This window comes from Bos taurus, chromosome 10 (assembly GCF_002263795.3).
Source record: "Bos taurus isolate L1 Dominette 01449 registration number 42190680 breed Hereford chromosome 10, ARS-UCD2.0, whole genome shotgun sequence".
In the NCBI taxonomy this organism is placed as follows: domain Eukaryota; kingdom Metazoa; phylum Chordata; class Mammalia; order Artiodactyla; family Bovidae; genus Bos; species Bos taurus.
In genome coordinates, this window is record NC_037337.1 from 32,311,257 (window position 1) to 32,328,756 (window position 17,500).

Sequence of the window (17,500 nt, forward strand, 5' to 3'; positions counted from 1 at the left end):
TTACCAGTGACTGGTGGCCCAGTTACCTTGTGAAGGTTTCATTTGAATGAATTAAGTACTTCCCCTAAAAATTCAATATCATTTCAATAGATGTAGCCTCTAAAGTAACCTGCAGTGATGCTTCATGAGCAAATCACATGATGTCAGAATGGTATGGTTTCGATTTAATCAAGAAAGAGATTAAAGTGGATGTGTGTTATTTTCAACTTCGCCGCAGCACCGCCATTTGTCAAAGTCAACCTTCTGATTGCTTTGGACCTACTGCTATCCAGGTCTTGTCAAAATAGTAGTCAGCATAGTCGGAAGCAGGTAGACTGGCCTATATATAGCAGTCGCCCACACAGTAAAACAGAATTCATTGACTTGTGAATTATGAAGTTAATAGGGTGATCATAAATTTTGTAGCTGTTAATTTATCTTTATAACACTGGCACATCTTCGGTACATTCTTCTTTTTATTTAGTACCATTTTACATAGTTGAGTCAAATAGTACTGAATATAATTTTGATGTGTACTGTCTATCAGAATTCCTATAATTCCAATGCCAGGATTAAATGTCTTGCATGAATACACTGGAGAAGGACATGAGCATATTTAGAAACATATCAGGCAAAGGGTATTTCAAGAATGTGGCTTCTTGGAAAGAAGGCAAATGTAAATATTGTATGCTTGAATTACACTATGATTATATATAATCAAATAACTGTATTTCAAGGCTTTTTCTTTTATAATTGATTGGGTTAATGGCTGTTTTACTGTGAGTTGTTACAGAGTCAGATTTTTTTTTTTCCTTTAAGTAAAATCCTGACAGATATTTGATGTTATTTTTAATCATCATACTAGGCTATTGTCAAGCCACCTTTTTAACTCCATACTTGCCAGTAGGCTCCCTGCCATTTGAAAAGCTGTAAAAATATTCTTCTGGACAGAAATGATTTTAAAAATCTTTTTATGATGAATGACCAACCATTATTAGAGGTTTATCATTTTAAAAAGTAACATGTGAAAATTATTGCCAGATGGTAGAATTCATTCAGTTTGCTGGTGATGCTTGGTGGTCGTCCTTTATTTTCTTTGTCTTTCTCATCCCTCCTCCTTCCTTTCTTCTTTCTTCCTCCTCTCCCCCCAAAGTAAAAAGCTTTAAGATACTGTGGCTTATATTCTGACACTTTCTTCCCCTTCACAGCAGCGACCTGGCTGGCCTTTGGCAATGAAATTCAATGCACATGGCTCCGCAGTCAAATCATCAAATTTCCCTGTGTGTATATTAGAGTTTTGTAATGTGTTTCCATTATGAAACAATGCAGGGATAATTGTCTTTGGTAGCAATTAGCTAACAGGTTTGTTCAGTGCTATTGGCAGAGGCATCCATCATCCCCCTCCCTGACCACACTTTTTGTCTAGTGTGGACTATGGAGATCAATAGAATCCTATATAGGGGAAATCACCTCAGCTTTAATGAGCTGCAAGTCTCAGTCAGTCTTGGTTTGTATTTTTAATTTTTTCCTCTTAAAATTAGAAATTGGAGAAAAAAAATCCTATTCCTTTGGGAGTGGAGAGTACTATGTATACACTATTACTTCCACTAGATCAATGCTCAGTTTTAAATTGTTTTTTCTTTTTTCCTTTATAAAAATGTAGCATTAATAGTATGGCACATATAAGTCGTGTGATTTCAGTAACATATGTTAAAAATATCTACTCTTAAGGAGTACTGATGGATTTTTTGTGGGATCATTTCTAGAGTATGATATGTATATCTATCTCAGTAGTTAACGAGAGACCTGAGTGGCACTTTGATAACAGTTTTGTGGTACTGATTTTGCCATTGCCCCTGGTTAAGTCCTGTGTTTACAGTGCTTTAGGATACTTTGACGTTGTACTGTTACTTACCCTCCCAACAAAATCTAACATATTGATAGGACAGGTATTATGAACTCTGAATTGCAGAAAGGGTATGTGACTTGGCCACGGTCCTATGGTTATTATTTCATAAAGCTGATGCTTGAGCTCAGATTCCAAAGTCATATTGTTCAATAATATTGAATTGAGTCACGTTTCTTCCTTGCAACTTAGTCTAGGGAAATTTACTCACATTGTGCCATTTCTTTTCCTCCTGAAATCCTAATGGACTCTAAAGTTGTGTTGTTCTGAGGGTGAACAGTAGTAAGCATTTCTATGGTTTTCTGTGGCCTCCAAATAGCCCAGGTGAGGCAGAAGAGGCCAATTTATAGGTGAGGAAACTGAGGCCGTCCAGCATTTCTCAACAGAATAGGCAGTGAAGGGCACGGCGGTCTGTGATGGTGCTGGTGCCCAAATCCAAGACTTCTTGCTCCTAGCAACTCTTTTTACTGCGTTACAGTGAATGAAGTAGCAGTTAGAATAATTGTTGAGGAAATGCTGTCAGAAGAGAGTCTCAGGTTTTCCTGTCACAGCACAGACCTGAGCAAAAGCAGATGAAGCTCTCTTTACATCTCGGGCCATCATTTCAAGTGATTAAACCCCACCCTATTCAGCAGATTTTCTTCCTAGCATGGGGTATTACCTGCTGCTGCTGCTAAGTCGCTTCAGTCGTGTCTGACTCTGTGCGACCCCATAGACGGCAGCCCACCAGGCTCCTGTCCCTGGGATTCTCCAGGCAAGAACACTGGAGTGGGTTGCCATTTCCTGCTCCAATGCATGAAAGTGAAAAGTGAAAGTGAAGTCGCTCAGTCCTGTCCGACTCTGAGCAACCCCATGGACTGCAGCCCACCGGGCTCCTCCGTCCATGGGACTCTCCAGGCAAGAGTACTGGAGTGGGGTGCCATTGCCTTCTCCGGGGGTATTACCTACAGCATTTTAATTAATGACGAGTAGCAGGTAGACTACCTTTGGGGCTGTTTTTTCTTAAAAGTGAAAGCCCTTATGTTTTGAACCAATCCTATAAATATCAGAATACATTTTTTTCCCTATTTTGTATCATAGTTTTAATTGTACCAGGAGAGAGCATAATTAGAAAGTGATGACCAGTTATAGACTGTAAAGGAAGCCTGAGTTTTAATTTCATGTTTTATAATCTTCTTCTGGGATCTCACTTTCCCATCTTAACTTGTTCAAGAAGGCTAGAATTTCTATCTTTTTGTTTGTATTTTTTCTTTTTGTTTACTCAGTTGTGTCCAACTCTTTGCTACCACATGGACTGCAGCACACCAGACTTCCCTGTTCTTCACTATCTCCTGAAGTTTGCTTAAAATCACACCCATTGAGTCAGTGATGCCATCCAACCATCTCATCCTCTGTCACCCCTTTCACCTCCTGCCCTCAGTCTTTCCCAGCATCAGGGTCTTTAACAATGAGTTAGCTCTTTGCATCAGGTGGCCAAAGTATTAGAGCTTCAGCTTTAGCATCAGTCCTTCCAGTGAATATTCAGGATTGATTTCCTTTAGAATTGATTGGTTTGATCTCCTTGCAGTCCAAGGGACTCTAAAGAGTCTTCTCCAGCACTACAGTTTGAAAGCATCAATTCTTCTTTATGGTCCAACTCTCCCATCCATACTGGAAAAACTATAGCTTTGACTATATGGACCTTTGTTGGGAAAATGATATCTCTGCTTTTTAATATGCTGTCTAGGTTTGTCATAGCTTTTCTTTTAAGGAATTTCATGGCTGTGGTCACTGTCCACAGTGATTTTGAAGCCCAAGAAAATAAAGTTTGTCACTGTTTCCCTTGTTTCCCCATCTGTTTGCTATAAAGTGATGGGACTAGATGCCATGATCTTAGATTTTGAATGCTGAGTTTTAAGCCAGCTTTTTCACTCTCCTCATTCCCCTTCATCAAGAGACTCTTTAGTTCCTCTTCACTTTCTGCCACTAGGGTGGTGTCATCTGTGTATCTGAGGTTATTGATATTTCTCCCTGCAATCTTGATTCCAGCTTGAGCTTCATCCAGCCCAGCGTTTTGCATGATGCAACTCTTCAGTGCTCCCCAGTTTTAGTGGATGTCCTGCTCCCTGTTGAGTCTCAAATATTAAATGTGCACACGAGGAAATAAGTGGATGTCACACTAAGCATGGTGACTTTCTCCTGAGAGTCATACCACGGGTAATTCTGTTTGTGGGGACTTTCCTGAGTGAAGTAGATAAGCAGATGGACATATCCTTAAACAATAGAAGATTATCTGAATGTTCACAGTTCTTCCATGAAAATCTTCCATGTAAGAGCTGTTTTTAATAGGGAGGCTGGCATTACAATAAAATTATGAGCATATTGACTGTTCTTGAATCTGAATATAAGGCAAATTAGTTTTGAAGAACCTTTGGGAAAATATCTGTTGACATCAAAAACTGATGGTTTTGTTTACCTCCTGAAGATTTTATACAGCTTTTCTTAGCTTTCTTCCATATAGCAGTATATCCTCCCTATATCCAGATAGCTCACCATTAATAGTAATATACCCTTTTAAAATAAACAATACAATTGAATGAAATTTGTAGTGAGGATGAACATTTTGTAGAATTCCAGTTCACTGTCTTGGTTTTCTTAAGGGAATATGCTCTTCTACCTAATACGCGTGTAATTACCTCTCCCTGGTAACTCAGACAGTAAATAATCAGCCTGCAATTCAGGAGACCAGGGTTTGATCCCTGGGTCGGGAAGATCCCCTGGAGTAGTAAATGACACCCACTCCAGGATTCTTGCCTAGAGAATTCCATGATCAGAGGAACCTGGTGCGCTACAGTCCATGGGGTTGCAAAGAGTCAGACACTAACTGAGCAACTAACTTTCACTTTCATCCCTCCCCCCAACCAAAATTATGTTTTTCCCAATGGAATTACTAATTTTTGTTCTTAGTCTTTGAATGACCTTAACTTCAGTTAAAAAACAGAAAAACGCTGATGAAGAGCTTTGGGTAGTGTTCCAGGCAATCAATATGTAGTATACTCGTCTTTAAGACTCTAACTTTAATAGAAAAAGGGTAAGAAAAGCATTCAGTATTTGGGTCTACTTAGACTTTGAGTGGCCTCTTACTAACTGGAATATTAATTCCTTTGGAATTCATGTTCTTTATTTTTCTGCAGTTTGTCAAGAGTTATGTGAGTGCTGTCTATGTTCTGGGCACTACCTTAGTTGCTGTGGTAGGCAGAAAGAGACCTAAAACTCATAGCCTTTAGAATTCTCAGCTTAGTGGGTTGTATAAAGCATGCATTTAATAGTTATCATTCTGTATGTGCTTTTAGAGGTAAAAATATGCTGGAAGGAGTAAATGGAAAGATATGTTCTGGTTTGTAGATTTAGAGAGGCTTTATGGACTTGGGGAGTATAGCTGCAGGGGAAGGTAATTGAAGACAGATATGTGTGAACCAAGTATGAGATCTGCTTAAGAGTCCAGAGTCACTAGCTGAGAGCTTGTGTGTGCAATCACAGTGGGAATTAAAGTTGGACAGATTCAGTTCAGGTCAGTTCAGTTGCTCAGTCATGTCCGACTCTTTGCTACTCCATGGACTGCAGCATGCCAGACTCCCCGCCATGAACTGCAGCATGCCAGGCTCCTCCCACACACAACCCATAGACTGTGGCACGCCAGGTTCGGTTCATTTCAGTTCAGTTGCTCAGTCGTATCCGACTCTTTGTGACCCCATGAATCGCCAGGCCTCCCTGTCTATCACCAACTCCTGGAGTTTACCCAAACTCATGTCCATCGAGTTGGTGATACCATCCAGCCATCTCATCCTCTGTCGTCCCCTTCACCTCCTGCCCCCAAACCCTCCCAGCATCAGGGTCTTTTCCAATGAGTCAACTCTTCACACGAGGTGGCCAAAGTATTGGAGTTTCAGCCTCAGCATCAGTCCTTCCAATGAACATCCAGGACTGATCTCCTTTAGGATGGACTGGTTGGATCTCCTTGCAGTCCAAGGGACTCTCAAGAGTCTTCTCCAACACCACAGTTTAAAAGCATCAATTCTTTGGCACTCAGCTTTCTTCACAGTCCAACTCTCACATCCATACATGACTACTGGAAAAACCATAGCCTTGACTAGACAGACCTTTGTTGGCAAAGTAATGTCTCTGCTTTTCAATATGCTGTCTAGGTTGGTCATAATTTTCCTTCCAAGGAGTAAGCGTCTTTTAATTTCATGGCTGCAGTCACCTTCTGCAGTGATTTTGGAGCCCCCAAAAATAAAGTCTGACACTGTTTCCACTGTTTCCCCATCTATTTCCCATGAAGTGATGGGACCAGATGCCATGATCTTAGTTTTCTGAATGTTGAGCTTTAGGAACAGATAATAGAAGATACTGAATTCAAGACCTTGGAGTTTATGTTTAAGCATCCATTGATGATTCTAAATAGCAGAGTGCCAGAATCAGAGTTTTTGGGTTTTTTATGGCCGTGCTTTTCAACAAGACAGAGGTGAAAGATATCATTTGGACCTAGTGGTAACTAGGATTTGCAGGACTTTCCTGTAACTCCCCTTCCACTCTTCTACTCAAGAAAATATTGAAATACAATGAAGACAAGTAATACTATTATACAAACATATAACTCAACTTTCATTTATTAAAAATACATTTACTTGATAGTAGTTATAAATTACTTGCAATACACTTTATAATTGATCATGACAGGAAGCTGTGTATTATGACAGCACTTAAGAGCCAAGGTTGAGGGACTTCTCTGGTGGTCCAGTGGTTGAGAATCTGCCTTTCAAATGCAGGGGAAGCGAGTTTGATCCCTGGTTGGGGAACCAAGAGCCCATGTGATTTGGGGCAACTAAGCCAGTGTGCCACAATTGCTAAGCTCGTGCGCCACAACTGGAGAAGCTCACATGCCACAACTGAGGACCCCATGCAGCCAAATAAATAAATTAAATATTTTTAAGAAAAAAAAAAATGAAAAGAACCAAGGCTGAAAATAATATGGCAACACTGTGTAGAATGGATTGAAGTGAGGAGGTGCTGGCTGTCGTGAGAGAGAACAATAAACTATTGCATTTGTCTTAGAAAATTTATACAGATCAGAACAAAGGTTTACCATGTAAGTGAAAGAGGAAATAAAGTCTATAGCACAGGGCAATTTACTTGATACTGGTGATGAGGAAATGAAAGAAACCTAGGATGAATCTGAAATTTCAAACTGGATTATCTCCTTTGCAATAGAAATAAGAGTTGCTTCAAATTGGGAAAGGAAGAGAATTGAATTCAGTTTTGGCCACTAATTGGGGTTCGGAGCTTATCTTACAGAATGCTTCTGCATAGCTGGAAGTTTAAGGTTCCTTCTCAGGAGCGTGATGTCGATTTTTAAGTCATCTGTAAATGGAATGTTCTTTCCAAGATACTTCAAATGGGAGGAGGCACTCCTCATTCTGTTTGTGAACCTCATTTAATTCTTAACTGTTCAAGTACATTATTTAATCCTTATATTATTAATGATGGAATTTTTATTTGCATGGCACCTGAAATTTCTCTGCCCCCTTAATGGTGGTAAAGTGATTGTAAGGAGCTGATGCACATTCCAGGAGTAAGTACTCATTGAGAGGAAGTGAAGGCCCAGAGCTTCTCTAGCTCAGTGTAGAGGAGATTGTTTCCAGTGCTTTGCATATCTCCTGTTTATTGATTACATGTTTAGTTAAATGGCAGAGTGTATTTTCTTACACATGGCCTGTGGGTGGCTTTCATTCTTTTATATAATTTTAAAACATTTTTTAAAGCCTTAATTAAAAGACTTGCAAAGTTTCTACACCATATGATGTTTTCCATGTCTTCAAAACTCTGGTACCCTGTACTGTCTTGTGAAGCTTGCTAGTCTAAATTCAATTCAGGTGCAATTCCAGGAGTAGTCCTTTTAGCTTATTTTGGACCCTTAGCTTTTGTGTATAAAAATCATATCTATGGGTAGGCATGTTCTTATATCTACTTATAGACTTGCTTTTTACAACTGGTAGAATGAGAAAATGACTTATTTTCATTAGTTTGAAAAAGAAATATAGAAGCACATTCATTGCATGATAAATATTAATGATAATGACTATACTGAAAGCTTTTGTCATTCAAGAAGCTCAGAATTGGAAATTAGATTTCAGCTATGCTTTATATACAGTATAGTCAGCAGCATTTAATGAACTCTCTTCATTAAATCCATGATCGTGGGTATAAGCAGTGGATGGTTACTTGAAATTAAGAAACGATCTACCTTAGCTATTAATGTTGATACCTTACTGAACTTCTTATAAATCGTTCTGGCTATAGAAAACTTTGAGTGGTGTCCCTGCTCTTTTATTTTTCTCAGCAGCTTGTGAGAAGAGTTTTAAGATGGAAAAAGCAAACTGATCAATGAACAGGTTGTTGGGGATGGAGGGTTACTTTTGTGAGTGGGTCGCAGGGAAAGGGCCAGCAATAGGATTGCAAGATTGAGTCACAGCCTAAGAGATAAGAGTAATCAAGGATTGATGACAAGTTGTTGCTTGACTTTCATAGAAATAATCCCCACCCACCCCCACTGGAACTTTTGTCTCAAAAAAAAAACTGGTTTATGTATGTATGGATACTTCTATATACTATATTTTCTGCTATAGTCCTGATTTCCTGTATTTTTTGTTTAAGGAAAATCATTTTAAAATTTTACAATAAAGCAGAGTTGTCTTAGAATTTGAAAAAAACTTTTATTTGCATAGATTAATATGTAAGATAACTCTTTGTTCATCAATATTTCTTATTTTTTAGCTTGATATGAGATATTGATTATTGACATTTTTGGTCATTCTAGAATATTTATTGCAGAGCTATGTTGATTTATTTTTCTCCTTTAGAAACACAGCAATTTACTAGAAACACTTTTTGTTTATCTTAAGAGCAGTGGTTAATTTGGAAGTGAAAGTATACTGTACAGTTTTCCTTTTTTAATAAAGAGCTATTTCTTCATTTATATTTCTTTCAGCTAGGTAAATTGACTCGGGGGAAGCATGGGGGAGAACAACAGAATTTTTGCCTGAGCCTGTCAAGACACCATGCCATTTTCTGATAGTTTTGTAATTATGAAGTGGAATGTGAAAATTATGGAGTGGAGAATTGTGATTTTTTTCCATTCCCTCCCAAATGATGAAATACATTATATTGAGAGATATCATGGCTTAAATTTTTGGGAGGGTTAACAGCTCAATTGAGCTGCCACGAAGCCAAGCCTCTTTGCAGTTGCTCCCTTCTGCCGTCTACTGGTCATTATCTGACCTTATCCCTGCTAACACTTGCTCTTGAGCCCCACATAGGTACACATCTGTGGAAGACTGCAAGTTTATCAAGATGGTGTTCTTAGTTATTCTGCTTTTTTGTGTAGATTTGTGTTGATTTCTGTGTTGTTTTCTCATTTAGGTTTAAGCCTTGGATACCAATTTTTGCCTCAATATTTAGAATTCCTTTGAGCCTAATTCACTCTTTCTACAAAGAACTCCTTTTTTTAAACTTTTTATTTTGTATTGGGGCATAGCTCATTAACAATGTTGTGATAGCTCCAGGTGAACAACAAAGAGACTCAGCCATACCTGTACATGTATCCATGATGGCTCAGTGGGTAAAGAATCCACCAGCAATGCAGGAGACAAAGGAAACACAGGTTTTATCCCTGGGTCGAGTATATCCCCTGGAGGAGGAAATGGCAACCCACTCCAGTATTCTTGCCTGAAAAACCCTATGGACAGAGGAGCCTGGCAGGCTATAGTCCAAAGGGTCACAAACAGTCAGACATGACTGAACAACTAAACACATATACATTCTCTCCCAAACTCCCCTCTCATCCAGGCTTCCATATAACATTGAGCAGAGTTCATGTGCTACATAGTAGGTCCTTCTACAGAGAACTTCTGAACCTCAAATTTGATTTTTCTTCTAGAGTTGAAATGCCCCATCCTCCTACATTCCATGAGTAGCTAATCTCTTGCTTTCATCATATTGGGTTGGCCAAAATGTTTGTGTTTTTCCATAAAATGTTACCAAAAAACCCAAATGAAGTTTTTGGCCAACACAGCATTTCTACCACCTTATCTACTGGCTTAGATCACTTTTCAGTTTTGATCACTTTTTGTGTCTTTATTTAATTACTACAGGCTTAAGGGAATTCAGGTAAGCAATGATAATATTTGATATTCACATAGCACATGGTATATATATATGCCAGGCACTTTCTGGACTTCCCTGGTGGCTCAGATGGTAAAGTGTCTGCCTACAATGTGGGAGACCCAGGTTCGATCCTTGGGTCGGGAAGATCCCCTGGAGAAGGAAATGGCAACCCGCTCCAGTATTCTTGCCTGGAAAAACCCATAGATGACGGAACCTGGTAGGCTACAGTCCATGGGGTCCCAAAGAGTTGGACACGACTGAATGACTTCACTTTCTTTCTTTCTTCTTTCAGGCACTTTCTAAGAGCTTTATGTAATGTTAGGGTAGTAACCCTCAGAACAACTTTATGAGAGAAGCAGTAGTAGTAGTCCCATTTGCAAATGAGAAAACCAAGACACAGAGCCCTTGAGTGTCTTGCCCCAGGTCAAACAGTAAGTAGTGACTACGGTTCCAGAGCCTGAGCTCTTAATGATTTTACGAAACTGCCTCCCTAGGAAAAAGAGTATTTTGTCACACAACTCTGTGTTGTGAAACTTCTGTAGCTTAATAGTTTTCATGAGTCAGAAAGCTTGGTAGTCAGCACTGAAGTTTACAAATGTTATTGCCTGAACATAAACTCATCAAGTTTCCCTGTTTATCCAAAAAGAGGACTTATATTTTCGTGACTCTTGGACTTTTAGTGCTTGTGTAATTCATTTACTTATGTCGTATAGTGCTATATGTCTTTATAAAAAGGAGTCTTAACATATAAGTGCTTAACCTTTACTTCTTAATGATGAGCTTTTAAATTGTTATTGTGCTGACATAATTAGGTGTAACGCCTAAAATGCTTTGTGTGTATAGCTATAAAAAGAAAGTAATGTGATCTAGGATTGACAGTAAAGCTGTATCTAGGAAAAAATCCTATGGAAGGTTGAAATTGAATGTGGTAACTGCAATTATCTAAAAGGAAGTCTATTACCTTATGATAAAACTGTCAAAATAATGATTGGGTACTCCCACAAATTGTGCAGAGAATCAATAAAACCAATATTACGTCACAGTTTGAGAATTTAGGAATTCCACTTTCTCCTAATTCACGAGAGAATGTTAATATATTTAAGAATAAGAGAATTGTGTGGTGTATTTTTTTTCCCCTGCTTCATTTTGTAAGAAACTCTTTAGTAGAGTAAATATTTTTGCTGAAGTAGCTTGATGAACAACATTTTTGGAAAATACAAATAGTATTTATTCATTAACCAGATAAAAATGTACAGACAATATGAGCGACTTTCCTTTGCCTTGCCAAGGGCATAAAATGCAACCTTTGAGTAGATCTCCTTTGTTGATGGCAGATAACTTCTGCTTCATTCAGGGCCCATGCCTTGACCTTTGGGATCATGGGCAAACTGTGATGTCATTGTATACGAGCTAATCTTTGTATAATGGGGATTACCAAATTATTCTTGCTAAAACTAAATTGTGTAGGTCAGCAAATGATTTATCTTCTTCACTATGCCACCTAACCTCCAACTTTTTGTTTTTGTCTCTCAATCTAAGACATTTTGTATAACTAATATAGGAATAATTTTTGGTGACCTGCATTCCTTGTCTTGGTTCATTCGCTGGTCTCACATTCATAAATGTTTGTTGACTTGAATTACATATTATTTTTGCTGATAATGTATCTACCTACCATTTTTTGTTGAGTAGGTAACACGGGAGTACAGGGCATTTCAACTCCAGAATGGAGAGGAAATTTAGGAATTTTGCAGATGACTCATAAGGCATTGGAATAGAACTTTATTCTTTAAAAAATTTTGTTATGTTTTATTTAACCAACTTAGCATATTAAAAAGCAGAGGCATTACTTTGTCAACAGAGGTCCGTCTAGTCAAGGCTATGGTTATTCCAATAGTCATGTATGGATGTGAGAGTTTGACTCTGAAGAAGGCTGAGCGCCGAAGAATTGATGCTTTTGAACTGTGGTGTTGGAGAAGACTCTTGAGAGTCCCTTGGACTGCAAGGAGATCCAACCGGTCCATCCTAAAGGAGATCAGTCCTGGGTGTTCATTGGAAGGACTGATGTTGAAGCTGAAACTCCAATACTTTGGCCACCTGATGCAAGGAGCTGACTCATTTGAAAAGACCCTGATTCTGGGAAAGATTGAAGGCAGGAGGAGAAGGGCACGACAGAGGATGAGATGGTTGGATGGCGTCACCAACTCAATGGACATGGGTTTGGGTGGACTCTGGCAGTTGGTGACGGACAGGGAGGCCTGATGTGCTGCGGTTCATGGGGTCGCAAAGAGTCAGACATGACTGAGTGACTGAACTGAACTGAACTGAGTTACTGATTTGACCTATACAACAAATGCTCGACTTAGATAAGGCATATTTATTTTACAATTTTGTAAGTGATAAACAATACTCAGGATAAATGACCAGCCTAGTCATACTGTTAGAGAGGGCAAGAGGTGAGACTTGAACTCAGAACACCAAGACCTACCTGCTCCTCTGCCTACTCTCATTATGTGTCTAAATGCCCAAAGGATTGAACAAAAGCAATGAGAAAGGGAAGACTTAGGTCTTTTGATTTTAGAGTCATCTTCTTATTATTTAATGAATGTGAATTAATAGCATTGGTTAGACTATTACCCAAGTGTTTGGCTTCTCTTAATGTCAGAGAGGTTTATCTCCTTTCTACCTAAATCTTATCTGTTATACAATTTTCCTGTATTTCCACTTGTTGAGTTGGTATCCCAGTTGGATCCTATACTAGCTGTCACCTTGTTAAATTCTTTGGGAGTCATGGTTTGCTTTTCTTTAAAACTGAATAAGAACATCTACCTTTAAAGTTATATACAGATTAAGGATGGTTTTGTAAAGTATGTAGCATGCTGCCCAGCACATGAGTGAGTGAGTGAGTGAAGTCGCTCAGTCGTGTCTGACTCTTTGCGACCCCATGGACTGTAGCCCACCAGGTTCCTCCGTCAATGGGATTCTCCAGGCAAGAATACTGGAGTGGGTTGCCATTTCCTTCTCCAGGGGAATCTTCCCAACCCAGGGATCGAACCCGGGTCTCCCACATTGTAGGTAGACGCTTTAACCTCTGAGCCACCAGGGAAGCCCTACTGAGCACATAGTACCAGTCAAATGATGGTGACTTTTGTACTAGTAGTAGTTAGTGATTTTCTAATAATTACTTGAAACACATGATGGAATTAATTTACCCTTCATCTTCTTTAGGCTTCAAATTTCAATTCTGATAATTTTGGAAACCCTGAAACCTCTCGAAATACTTTTTATGATGGTCTTTACGGGGAGAAATTCAAAGGGAGGGTTCACTCCCATTTCTTAAATTCTTTTACCAACTCATTTTATCTTGTAATGACAAAACAGCATTTGCTTGGTCTATCTATATATTATGGAAATGTAAAAGTATTTTTTTCTGCCATCATCACTCATAATTATACCTCAGGAATTCTTTTAGCCAATACTCTTTCAAAAGCAACAGGAGTTGGGTTTGGTGGTAAATGGAAGGGTTGTATTTCTCATGAGGTCATTACTCGGGGCAGAAAGTCCACTAGAAAGTTTTTACTTTTTAAAATTGAAGTGTTGTTGGGATACTTGCAGATTTACAGAAAGCTGCAAAGATAATACAGAGCATTCTCCCTAAATCTACCAGTCAGTTTTCGTTACCCCAGTGCTATAATTTTTCATCACTGTTTTACACTTGCCAACACAAAGACATATAATTGTCAAGTAATTGATACATTACTGTTAATCAGTAATGTCTTGATTAACATTATTATTGACATTATTAACAATAATTTATTGATTAACATTATAAAGTTCAGACTTTATTCTGAATTTTACCACTTCTTAAAATTAATGGCTCCCCCCACCCCAGCCGGTTCCAGATCCTTTGCAGGGTCCTGTGTTGCATTTAGTGATCACATTCCTGAATCTCCTCTGGTGTGTGACAGTTACTTAGCCCTTTCTTGGTATTGATGACCATGATGAGTTTGAAGAATATCCATTTGGTAATTGTGTATGTCTCCCCATTTGGGTATATCTGATATCCATTTGAGTTGTTGTTCTTATGGGACTAGATTGTAGCTTTTATAATCATAGTGTATCAAGAGGTACAACCTATACTGATACAACCTATCCGTAGTTATATTAACCTTAGTCTCTTGGTTAAGGTGATAGTTGCCATATTTCTTCACTGTCGAATTGCTCTTTTCCTTGTTCCATATTTAAAAAAAAATATTTTCTTGGCTGTGCTGCACAGCATGTGGGATCTTAGCTCCCCATCCAGGGATCAAACCTAAGTTCCTTGTATTGGAAGTGCAGAGTCTTAACCACTGGGGTGCTAGGGAAGTCCCCTACTCTATTCTTTGGAAGCAAGTTGATAAATCTAGCCCACACTCAAATTGAGTCAGGAGATTAAACACTACCTCATAGAGGGAGAAGTATCTTGATGTATCATTTGGAATTCTACTAAAGAAATTTTATTTCTTTTCTCTATATATTAACTATATATGTGTGTGTATTTAGACATTTATATTTGTAACTTGTATATATTTTTTATTTGAGTTATATTCTTACTGCTGCTACTGCTAAGTCACTTCAGTCGTGTCCAACTCTGTGTGACCCCAGAGACGGCAGCCCACCAGGCTCCCCCATCCCTGGGATTCTCCAGGCAAGAACACTGGAGTGGGTTGCCATTTCCTTCTCCAGTGCATGAAAGTGAAAAGTGAAAGTGAAGTTGCTCAGTTGTGTCCGACTCTTAGCGACCCCATGGACTGCAGCCTACCAGGCTCCTCTGTCCATGGGATTTTCCAGGCAAAAGTACCAGCGTGGGGTAGGCACCTTTTATTTTGATTTAAGGTGTTAAATTTGTGCCACACCTTCTAATCTTTTAATTCCATATGCCCCTCCCCTTCTCCTTTCTCTGTTACCCATGAACTGAGCAGATGCTTGTCCTTCATTCATCTCAATGATGAAATTACTTAGTATCATTCTGAAGTAAAACCCTCTGCAGAAAGACTGATAAATTTCCTTTGGTTACATACTCTTCACAGAGACCTGTAAATGCTATAATAAGCATCAAAAATTAATTTCCTTAGTCCATTCTATATTTTCACAAATCTGTCCTGTTTATGAGCAAACACGTTTTTGTTTTGTTTTTGCATATCAACTAGTTTTGATTATTAAGGGCAATACTTTGTGAAGTGAAGAAATAAAAATAAAGGTGAATTCTTTTTTAAAACCTGGACCTAATTTTGGCCTGTTTCTTACTTTAAAAATTGTTTCTTGTTTCACTCTTGGTTTTCTGCGGTAGCTGTTCCTGTTTTCAGACTCTCGATGAACATCTGGTAAAGAAAAGTGTGACTTGTTTAAGGACATTCCTTTAAATAAGTTGGGTGTTTAGTTGTTTCAGGTTAAATTTTCAGCTGCGGGGAAGAGACCTTTGTGTCTCGGGATGAAGGAGATAGGCTGCACCATTCACAAAGCCATTCGTCTGTTGCATGTTCTTTGAGTCAGCACTGGCATCAGTGATGTTCTTTGTCTGAGGCTGCTGGCCTGGCTTTCTGATTTGAAGGTAGAAAAGTTTATCTTTAGCAGAAGTATGAAAGGCAAAAGGACTGCAGGAGATGAGGTCAACAAAATTGTGACAATGGGGCAGATTTTGGTTTTAAAATTCTCTTATTTTTTAATCAGATGGTCTGAAATATTGTGTGTGTATCTCTCTCTCTCTCTCTCACACACACACACACACACACACACACAGAATATGTGCTCCCCTCTCTGTGGCAAGCTGGGTCTTCTGTCTGAGTTGGGTCATCTGCCCTCAAGAAGCATATGGTCTACCAGGGGAGAGAATATCCTCACATAGACTCATATTCAACTTAGATCAGAGTTCTTATAGAGTAAACATGTTAATGTCTTTCTTCTGAAATATTTTGTGCTTGTAGCAGATGTGTCTCTACAAACTGAGCCTAGTGTTTCATGCAGTAATGTAAACAATGGAGAAGGAAGTGGCAACCCACTCCAGTGTTCTTGCCTGGAGAATTCCAGGGACAGAGGAGCCTGGTGAAAAAGGAGTCCATAGGGTGAAAAAAGTTGGATATGACTGAGCAGCTAACACAACACAACACAACACAACACAGTGTAAACAGAGTGAAGTCACCTTTGGATCTAGGACAAATTTGGGATATATCATCCTTGTTTTCTTCTAAGGGATAATCATGTGACCTGTCTTAAGTACTTTATCATTTTATAGATTTTTATATTTTAAAATTTGTTTGACCTTGGCAATATTGGCATTTGTTTCCAGAAATCAAAATAGAGGACACAGATTTCTGAAACATTCAAAATATCAGCATGTTTCAGGCATAAAAAAGTGAAATGTTATTAAATATTATTCATTTTTTTTAAAGGTTCTAAAAAAATTTTGCTTAGCTTTTATTTAGCAGGAGGTAGAACAATTATTTCCACACTGTTTGTCTTTGATTTTATATTTCTCTGCATCTGTTTTTTTTTTCCTCGCATTCTTATTCAGTCAAAAGAAAAAAAAGTTTTGAAATTTTGGACCTTTAGAATAAATCCACATTTCATTATAATTTAAAGGAGCTATGTATCCATATGAATGTTTTTCGTTCATTCTCCCTTTACTGATTTCCATCAATGAAACAAAAAATCAAAAAAAAATCCCTGTCCTCCAGGAGCTTATATCTCAGTAGCCAAGACCAACCATAAATATATAAATAAGCAAATGATAGAAAATATTATGGTGAGAAGTGCTGTGGGGGAAAGAATAGAATAGTATGAATACGCTGAACATTGGTGTGTATATATATGTATATATAAAGGTGGAGAATAATGAATTTGATTAATTTGGTGGGGGCTCTCAAATTCAATTAAGCATGGCAGAACTCTCCAAGTTGCCTCATGAAGTATTTTAGTTTAGTGCCATTTCAGACTACCGAGTGGCCAACTTTCCACCAATCCAGAAGGATATTTATCACTTTGTCACTTAATGGTAGGGTTGATCAGCACCGAATCTTGTTACTTCTTAAAAAAAGAAAAAAAGCAAGAGAAATCAGTTCATAGTATACTAAGTGCCTTTTTATTTTTGAATAATGAGATGGGAGCAGTTCATTAGCTGCTGGAGGGAAAAAAAGCAGGGTAAGCAGGGCTGTACCTGGCTTGACAAGTATACTAATTACACTCTTTCACGTGGAGCTGAAGGCATATTCGGTTCAGTTTAATGATCAGACGAAAAGGCATTAGAAGGCCTCAGCTCTGTCAGGTGAGGAAGAGCAGGTGTAAGCAGATTAGTTCTGCCAGAGTAACCCTTTGGAGTCATCTTCTCAGGGATGGCACTGGGGAAAAATATCAGCACTTTTTATTTTTAGTGGGAAG

General features: G+C 38.5%; 1 protein-coding gene across 7 annotated transcripts in view; it reads left to right on the top strand.

Annotated features, from left to right (window-relative positions):
- The window catches only part of CDIN1 (CDAN1 interacting nuclease 1), a 235,014-nt gene that overhangs the window by 67,216 nt on the left and 150,298 nt on the right, over positions 1-17,500 (top strand).